Here is a 10,610-nt window from a genome sequence, read left to right on the forward strand (position 1 = left end):
CAGGACTCGGCTAGGCATTTGTTGAAGAGTTTGGAGGATAGCGTAGCAATTCTTAGTTAGAATGCCAATGATGAGATCATGCCTTGGAGGTGTCTAGATTTTTATGATATCCCGGATATGCAAGTGACTCCTTGTTTGTTAGTTAGCGAACTGTTGAATATCCACTATTCATGATATTATTATAAATTTTTCAGAAATCGCGAGTTCCTATTTTCTGCAGCTCCATAGTTTTTGGTCACTTGAGTTTGCGCTCACTTTTATAGTTTATTTCGAGCTCCTATAAACTTTTGCCTATTTATACTTGATCGTTGAAATGAACCGATGGGAAGAGTGGGGCTTGTTATGCTACTTCCGTGTGAGAACATATGTGTCAATTCCTTCTTTGCATTTGTTTCATTTGCACACTGTTCAGCAGGAAGAGAAAAGATATTAGTCCAGAGGCATCTCTGATGTGTCCTCTGATAGCTTTTCAATCAGCCTTTTTGAAGCATCTTGTCATTTTGAACAGCGACTCCACAGCTTGGGGTCGATAAACGTAAAAAAAAAATGAGTTCGACAAACATAGCAAGAGCTTAACTACCACCTTGACGTGTGCTGTGTCACAGAAGGTGCATATATTCAACACTTGTAGAAATCAGTCCCCATTTTAATAGCTAAACTGTTCAATTTTATCATACAAAATTTACCTTCATTTGACATAAGGCTAAGAACGCTAGCTAATGAACCAAGGTATAATCCTCGGTCACATCATACGAAAGAGTTTAAAAATTGTTACTGCCTGCTTGCTGAGCACTCAGTATTACATGCCAACGGCATTCATCCTAAAACGGCTGAACCGGCTTGCTCCGAAGTGTCATCTGGTACTAACCAGGTTCAACGCTGCTTAACTTCGGTGATCTAACGAGAACCAGTTTGTCAACGTGATTATACCGTATATAACTAATATTATAAAGTGAGATCAATGGTAGGTGGAGTAATCCTGAGAAAGATGCAGCGCCCTTTCCTACACTTCGATGAAGTAGCTAATGTAAAGCAAGCCTTCGGGTTACTTTCGTTTATAGTTAACCATTTACTTAAAAAAAAAAAAAAAAAGCTACATAATTTTGATCATAATTGATTTCAAAATTATGTTAAATTTGGAGTGTGTCGGGCTTGGACATGCATAGTAAAAAAAAATTAGCAAATTAATACTGACACCATTTGTAAATTATCTTCGTCTTATATATGTTCCTAATGTCTATTTATAGAATGCTGTGCCCAAATGGTTAACGAAACCATTTACACAATTGTATCTATCACCACCTTTAGAGTTATCTCCCCTTCCGTGCTATTTCGCCTTTTGAGTGTCGAATTAATGCGTGCAATCTGCTCTTAAGACTCAATCAATTCTTAAAACCTTTCGAAACTCCTCATTACTTTATTTATGATGCTTTCTTTTCTCTTTCGCGTGCGTTTTTGAATCATTATGAAAGGTTTTGTCTGTCAGCCGATATACCGTTTTAATATGAAATAGCATTTCCATTACTAAAATCGCATATTGAATTGACGCATATTATTTTAGATTGCAACAAAGCATTTCTAGAAACAGTTCTATAGGTCAGTTAGATGTAAGTCTTAAAAGCAATTGTCATTCGTTTGTTATACTTAAGATTGAAATAGCAGGTTCGTAAATCTGTAAGGCTTAAGATTGTAATCGTATTTGTCTCGGTTGATGTCGCTTAAGTTTCAAATGGAATTTTCCTTCCTATTATTTGGATTATTCGGAATACTGTTCTCATCTAGAGTGTTATTCTCACTACGTTTCGGCCAACACAATATTTGACCTTCTTCATGTGTATCTTTAAATCGGGAATCTTTCTGTCGAACTCGTGAATTTGCACCGAATTTCGAACGGGACCTTTTATTTAATCCACAGGAATCCCATGTTCTAGTTCCGTCAGTTATGACCGAATAGAAGTCCTAAGTAATTCGTAATGGCATAGTCAGGCCTTCTACTCAGTCATGGCTGACGGAACGAGAGCAAACTATTTCCTTGAATTAACTAAAGAGTTTCGTTCGAGATTCCGAGTTCGCCCAAAAGATTTCTGAATTTGCCAGAAATATTCCCGAGTCCGACAAAATACATTTGAAGAAGGTTAAGGGTTACATCAGTCGAAAATAGTCAGTTAAAATATAACTCAAGATGAGAAAAATAGTCCGAATAATCAAAAAACGAATTATCAATCCCCGTCTAAAAAATTCGGAAATGGAATTTTTAGTGGTCTGTCATGCCTAAGTTTTAAATAACATTTCTGTTGGTTGGACATGCTTAAGTTTGAAATAGCATGATCGTTGGTCTGTCAAGCAGTTATCACGTTGGTTCACGCTTAAGCTTTGAATATCATTTTGTCGTTAAACGCACAGGTCAAATAGTCGCATCTTAAAAACGTCCATTAAAATCTTTCTCCGGTTTTTGTAAATTGCGAATAATCGCCGATGATTCGCTTGGACGTGACCGCTTAAAATCAGTTCGTTCTTAAATTGAACAAGTTTCCAGAAATGCGCCGGAGAAGGTTTTCAATCTCTTGTCTGGCACCTTTCCACACATACATACATCCACGCGCACATACACACATATAAACAACCACACTCAAATATGTACACACGCACACACAAATTGCATGCATGCAAGTACATACAAACAAATGTTTGCACACACGGATACGTAAATACATGTGTAAACAAAAACACTTCCAATGCACGCTTTCGCACTTACACACACGCGCACAGATCTCGCGCGGCACACTCAGATAGATAAAACGCATACTTGAATACACATGAACAGACATATGCGTACATACGCAGTCATACGCGTACAAAAACTCACACACGAATACATCTTCCGTATGCTCATATTCGAGGAGATTCAATCGCAAATACTTGCGTACACATATTGCTTGCATGTACGCACACAGAAAAAACACAATTACATACATACACACACATACAAGGACACATACGCACACGCAAAATCCACAGAGACGTGTGCAAAAATCTGTTCATCAGTTGTGGATTAAAGAGCAATCAAAAGTGGCACGTGATGAATAAGGAGGTAGGAGGTATGATGGGAGGAGAGGCAGGAGGCGGTAGAAGTATACCTACACTCATTCGGAATAAGACAGAAAGTGGTTAAATCGATTAAAACAGATTGAAAAGACAGGAAGAAATGCATGAATCATAAAGAGGCTCTTTAATTAAACCAAAGAACATAGATAGATAGATAGATAGATAGATAGATAGATAGATAGATAGATAGATAGATCTCAATTTCATTAAGGATGTCGATAACCTTTTTTTTAATATTGAGCGTGTAATCCCGTTACCTCTGTTCAGTCTCAAGAGACAATGGATACCTCCTGTAAGGGTAGCTGTGCGTGTAATTGTGAGACAACCACCAACCACACCTCTCCTGAATCGGTACTGCTTGAGTCCAGTGGGAGGGAGAAGTACAGGACGACTGAAAACAATGTTGAGATAATCGGAAAGCATATACAGCACCTGGAATTCCCAAATGGTCACCCATTTTTGTACTGGCCAGGCACAACATTTCCTAACTTCGGTGATCTAACAGAAAATGGTGCGTCAACGTGAATTATGCGAGTAAACCCACTAGTATATAAATTGGTTAGCTGAAAATAACCGGAAATGGAAGTTCGGGGTAAATTTGATAAACTCGAGGGTAAATTTACTGGACTGTGGGAATTGATAGAAACGTGTTTTACATCAGGTGGCGCAAAGATAGAGTGAAAGAGGGGTTTGGGCAGTTCGTTGGCAGCACTACCTGTATATACATGCTATTTTAAAATGTTCTAATAAAATATGATTACACAGTGATTATCGATCTCTCTTTATCTCCCTCACTTTATCGGTAAATGATTTCGAATGAAGATCGAGTCGAATAAATCTCCCCCGTCTTCCAATAGCTTTTTTCTTTACTTTGTCTTTCTTCGAGGTATAAAAGAACTTATTTGCAGGCGGCGTTGCTTCAATCTGTAGATATCGTGGAAAGGGCGCGTACAAGTGTAAGCCGTAATAAGGTATGATTATGGACTTTCATACGTGTATGGCACAAGGTTAAATACATGATTTATCAGCCAAAATAATAGGCATAAAAATCATGCAACTAAAATATCGTAACTTGCTGAGCCACACGCATTGCTAAAATTCATATAGATATACAGACCCCGATATAGTGTGACAGGCAAACACGGAAAATAGAAGATGAGGATAGAAACACAGATAGATAGATAGATAGATAGATAGATAGATAGATAGATAGATAGTGAAAATAATGGAACAGTTTCTGACACAGACAGCAGATTTGGTATTTTGACTAATTTTCCCGATAAAGTGATGAACCTATCAACACTCTTAGCTATGAGTGAAGTAATAGAGAAGTTAGACATTAAAGATGGCAACTAGTCTAGTGTAATGATAGAGAAGTAGTTGCCCCTGTTTTACCTGTCTCCCAACGGAGGATAAATGTGATACAACATAAAGATTAATGTTGACGTGGTTATTATTGAACACCAGATAAGCGTTCACGAAATTACAGCATGCTGGATTAACCAATGATTTGACACGATTTCTCAATAAGTCAGGATATGCGGTTGGAGATGTGCGCTGCCCTTAATTTACTATGGATTTTGCATTTTGTCATGTCGTTTCCATCATTGACGCCTGTTTTTACTTGGTTTCTATGTGCGTTTCAACAGGATGGATTGTGATGGCCACTCAACACAGTTTCATATTGTCATTCTTTTATTGTTCAACCACTCGCACAAATTTGGTGTGAACCATGGTACTACTAGACTATTTAATTGTACCAATTACTACGCTCCAATCGACGATTAAGTCTTACCAGCACCATCGTTACACGTGTCTTTAGACTGAAGTGTACCTGGAAAAATGCATGTATATATATATATATATATATATATATATATATATATATATATATATATATATATATATATATCAAAGCCAAGTACGTCCAAGGATTGAATACTGTTGTCATATCTGGGCAGGAGCTGCTAAAAACAGCCTATCCTGCCTTGAGAGAGTACAAAATAGACTTCGTGGTATAGTGGGGGATGCACTTTTCTCTACCCTGCAACCTCTCTCCCACAGAAGAGACGTTGCGAGCCTATCCTTGTTTTATTGTTATTTCTATGACAGGTGCTCATCTGAACTCCAATCTCTGGTCCCCCTCTCGCCAATCTTTCACGAAAAACACCCGTCTAGCTGAATCACCAGTGAAAAATTTCCCCCACTCTATATCTGTGCCTAAATCAAAACGCGGATTCCATGAACAAAGCTTCTTTATTAGAACTGCACGCATGCGGAACTCTGTTCCGTCTGCCTGCTTCCCACCGGACTACAACTTGGATGTCTTCAAGTTCAATGTTAACAAATTCCTAATGAACCGCCCCCTTAAGTAAACACTTCATCAAATCTCCACACTAACGTAATGTACTTGCAATAACCCTTATCCCTGCGAGTGGCTTCCGGGCCTTAATAAGTGGTGATCACTGTGTAAAAAAAATAAATATATACATATATATATATATATGTATAAATATATACATATATATATATATGTATATATATATATATATATATATATATATATATATAAAATCTCGGGCTCACTCGCTCTCTCTCTCTCCTTCTCTCTCTCTCTCACTCACTCTCTCTCTCTCCATATACACATATATATATATACTAGCAAAAGTACCCGTCGTTGACTGGGTTCAAAAACAGCCTACAGAAAATGGACTCTGATTTATGAAAGTATGATAGGTTATGAAAAGGAAGGGTTGTAAAGGGTTTAATTTGGGAGTATCAAAACCACGCAAAATATGATGAAAGTAAAAATAAAATAGATAAACCCCATAATTTCTTAGACCATACCTGTTCACACTGAAACTCTTATCACAATATTCTGTGGAACTATAATAAAAAACCTAGTTAAACTTTGTAACATATTTCCATTCTATGGAGGTCAGATACGAACGAACACCCCATAATTTTATTATACCATATTTCTTCAAACTGAAACATAATTATCAAAGTATACTTACGCAGATAGATATGAAAAGTCTTTATTAAAGTTTGTGCCTATTTCCATTCTATGGAGGCCAGGCGCGAATGCAGACCCCACAATTTTATTATACCATCCCTATTTAAGTTAAAAGATACTTATCAAAGTATTATTATGTATATCTATATCAAAAACACTTGTAAACGTTTTTTTTTAATTTTCAATTTTTTTATTTCCATACTTTGTGGACCAGGCGCGTACGCAGACCCCACAATTTTAATGAATCATCATTATGCCAGATCAAACATACCCATCCCTGTATCTCGATGCATCTTCTATCATTATATGTGATTAGTCTTCTATAATAGTCAACCATATAGGAGCCTATTTGTGACCAGACACACACACAGACGTTCAGCTTTATATATATATATATATATATATATATATATATATATATATATATATATATATATATATTGAAGTTATATACTTGGATTTTACCATCACTGGATTATTTATCTTCCACCAGACTATCCATTCACGTGTAATCACCTTTTTCTTCACCATATTCCACTTTTTTTTGTTTTCAAGTAAGATATTTCTTTGACTTACTCGTTGTTTCATCAAATACTTTTGCATGCAAAATCCGATCCCGAATTTTGCTAATTCCTACCCTCTGATGAGAAGGAAAGTATTTCTTCGAAACTATGCGGATTAAGGACTATCCACTTATCTAGTGTTTCCTTTTCAGATTAAATATGTTTTTAACTCATTTCAAAGTATTTTTTAGCATGTTTTATTAACTGTTTGCTCGTATATATATATATATATATATATATATATATATAGTGGTAGCAAAAGTATTTGGTACATCGGGGTTTTTTTGTATTTCTTTAGAAATATCAAGTTAATTTGAATAAAATTTACAGTCAATCTTTGAACAGATATTATCTATCTAAAAATAAAAAGGAAATTAAGATATACTTACTTGACAAATATTTATTAGCAAAAAATCAAATTACATATATGCAAAGGTATTTACCATATTTACTAATATTTAGTTGTATATGCTCTGTTCTGCCTTACAGCCTCCAAACGCTTTCCATAACTGTTTATTAGGGGGTTTTTACAAGCACTTGCTGGTAGTTTAAGCCATTCTTTTTCGCAAACATTCTTCAATTCATTGATATTCTTGGGATCTCTTGCATGCACCCTTAACTTCAAAGTTTTCTACAGATTTTCGATGAGATTTAGGTCGGGTAACTGGCTAGGCCACTATAGAACACTAATCCCATTATCTTTAAACTATTTCATAGTTATTTTAGCCTTGTACGTGGAATCATCGTCTTGCTGGAAGATAAAGTCATGGTCCAATCCTAAATCTGCTGCATTCTTGAACAGGTGTGTTGACAAAATCTTCATGTATATTGCTGCATTCATTTTCCCTTCTATAATTTCCATTCTTCCAACTCCATTTGCAAAAAAGCAGCCCCAAATCATCACACTTTCATATCCAAATATTACAGTATGAATGGTATTAGATGGTTTAAATTATATGCCCCTTTTTCCTCCATACACGGGTGCTCATGTTTCTGCCGAAAAGCTCAATTCTTGTTTCATCTGACCAAATAACTTTTTTCCAGAAGTCATCCGATTCATATTAATATTTATAAACAAACCATCTTTTACATGTCTAAGGCTCAACAATGGAGTCTTTCTCGGTGATCTAGAATACGGGCCTATACGATTCAATGATGTCTTGATTGTATTTTTGCTTACTTCAACCCCTGCTTCCTACAAATCCTTCTGAATTTCTAAACGAGTCAGAAATGGTTCTTGCTTCACGTTACGAGCAATGTTACGAGCAGTAACATCATTTAATTTACGTGACCGACCACTTAGAATATTTTTAGTATTACCACCCGTTGTTTTCCACTTTCTCACAACAACCGCAACAGTACTCAGCACTAAATTTAGTTCTGAAGCTATTTTCCTGTATCCCTTTCCATCTTTACGCCTTGCTATGATTTCCTGGCGCATATCGTTAGCCATTTTTTTTTAACCATTTTAAAACAGAAATGAAAGAGGCAATCTGTGCAGTGTGTAAGAGCTGTAAAGAGCCGGAACCCTGGTGTGTCTTCTGATTGGTTGAAATATTATAACAAGATTAAATGACTGCTTAAGAATGAAATTTGACAATGTGTTAAATACTTTTGCATATGGGCAATTTGGGTTTTATTAATAATAAATATTTGTCAACTAAGTATATCTTCATTCCCCTTTGAGTTTTAGATAGATAATATATGTTCAAAGATTGGGTGTGAATTTCATTCAAATTAATTTCATATTTCTTGAGAAATACAAAAAAACAATGCACCAAATACTTTTTCTACCCGTATATATATATATATATATATATATATATATATATATATATATATATATACCAGGTTAAAGGTATTCAAGAGTGATAACTAATGAATTTAATTAGGTTATTATAAGTGCTCAATAAAAGAAGAGCAATTATTTTTTCATTTGAGGACTGGTTTCTTCTATGGAAAGCAACAATTTAGTAAGTTGCCTGACGAGAACTTCTGGTTTTAACCTACCATTTGTCCTAAGCATTAGTATGCCCAGTGTCGCGACCATGTAAATTTGTTTATATCTATACATAGATCCAGCTATAAGATGATTTTTGGCACAGGTTTTACATCAATTTTTTCTTCTAGATCAATGGTTCTCAACCTATTTTTAATCATGACTTTCTTTTCTTTTTAATGTATTTTGGTGAACCATTATAGCTTATTTTATTTTTCAATATTGTAAAGAAAACCATATATCAACAGTTTATCTTGAAGGAAGACTGAACCGATATTATTACATGTACCATGGGGGTCCACATGGATCCCGGTTAAGAACCATTGTTCTAGATGAACGAGTCTACCTTGCCAAGAGTGATAACTCCGTGCTTTCGTTCTACGTTAGGTATTTCTACGCTCCTTCCCCGCTCGGCATATATGCAATCAGTATTTTTCTCAAAATTTTGTGAATTATTTCGAAGATTTGGAGATAGATTGCTAAAAAAAAAAATAGGTGGTTTCAGTATAGGTTTCATAAAATACGTAGAAATATCAAAGAACTTTTTAAAGACACTGGAAGAGACATTTCAAGCGATATATGGTGTAGGATAGGAAATACTGAAAGTTAACAGTTTACCATTCAAATCTCAAAATCAAGCGATATATGGTGTAGGATAGGAAATACTGAAAGTTAACAGTTTACCATTCAAATCTCAAAATCAAGCGATATTTGGTGTAGGATAGGAAATACTGAAAGTTAACAGTTTACCCTTCAAATCTCAAAATATGACGGAATATAGTAAATAGGTGAAATGAGAGCGAGGTAGAAACATCGTGTTTCCATTATAAGCATGTTTATTTATGTATATAGCTATGAAGGTGGTATTGAATCAAAAAAGATTAAGTATGTACTTAGTATGCATTTTACTTGAATCTTCTAGCGAACACAGAGATTCGTTTCTCTCCCATATGCGGCAAGCGGGAAGAAAATTCAGGAAAACGTTGAAGGCCTCCTTTTTATGTTAGCGAGCTTAAAACGTGCGAGTGCGATATATTTATGGATATTGAAAGACTAGAACGCTTCTCGTGATTTACAAATAACTGTGAATATCAAACATAGAATTAATTAGGAACACGGGATTCTACCCGCTTTGACATGCAATAATTACAAAAAAAAAAGGGAGAAAATATAGCTATTATTTTCATATTTTTTTTTGTATTCTAAAGAAACGCATTTCGTTTAACTGCAAACATTTGAAACAAGCAACAGGACGACACGAGAAACGCATATGAAAGGAAAATAATTAACTTATGCATGCATCAAAGTCATAAATCATTAGAATAAAAATAAGTACAAATTAAATACGATAACAGGTTAAAATGAATAAAATGAAGGTCGTATTAAAAACATGTAAAGAAGTCAAAGCTGAACTTTGGCGAAACTATAAATCCAGTGTCATATGCTGGCAGCATTAATATATATATATATATATATATATATATATATATATATATATATATATATATATATATGACTACTTCATTTAACCGCATAAATTAATATACGAAAGTATAGATTTATACGTAAACTTTAAGTATTTACTTCAACAGTGCTCAATACGTAGGTAGGGCTAGGTAGTAAGTTATAAAATATATATGGCGATTAAGCTACACAGAATATTCCGCGTTTCATCCACGCTAGGATTCATCAGGCTTATGCATAAGCCTGACGAATCCTAGCGTGGATGAAACGCGGAATATTCCAATCTTTCACGATAACCACCCGTCTGGCTGAAACCACTGTCAATAATTTCAATTACTTCGATTTTCTCTTTAATAGACATTAAAAGAAAGAAAGAAAGAAAAGAAAGTACACACTCGATGAAAATAAAAAAAGAAAGTAATTTTTTAAGGCACGAAAAAAAAAGAAAAAAAAATCATTGGCA

This window comes from Euprymna scolopes, chromosome 13, assembly GCF_053919585.1.
Source record: "Euprymna scolopes isolate OS-2025 chromosome 13, ASM5391958v1, whole genome shotgun sequence".
Lineage (NCBI taxonomy): Eukaryota > Metazoa > Mollusca > Cephalopoda > Sepiida > Sepiolidae > Euprymna > Euprymna scolopes.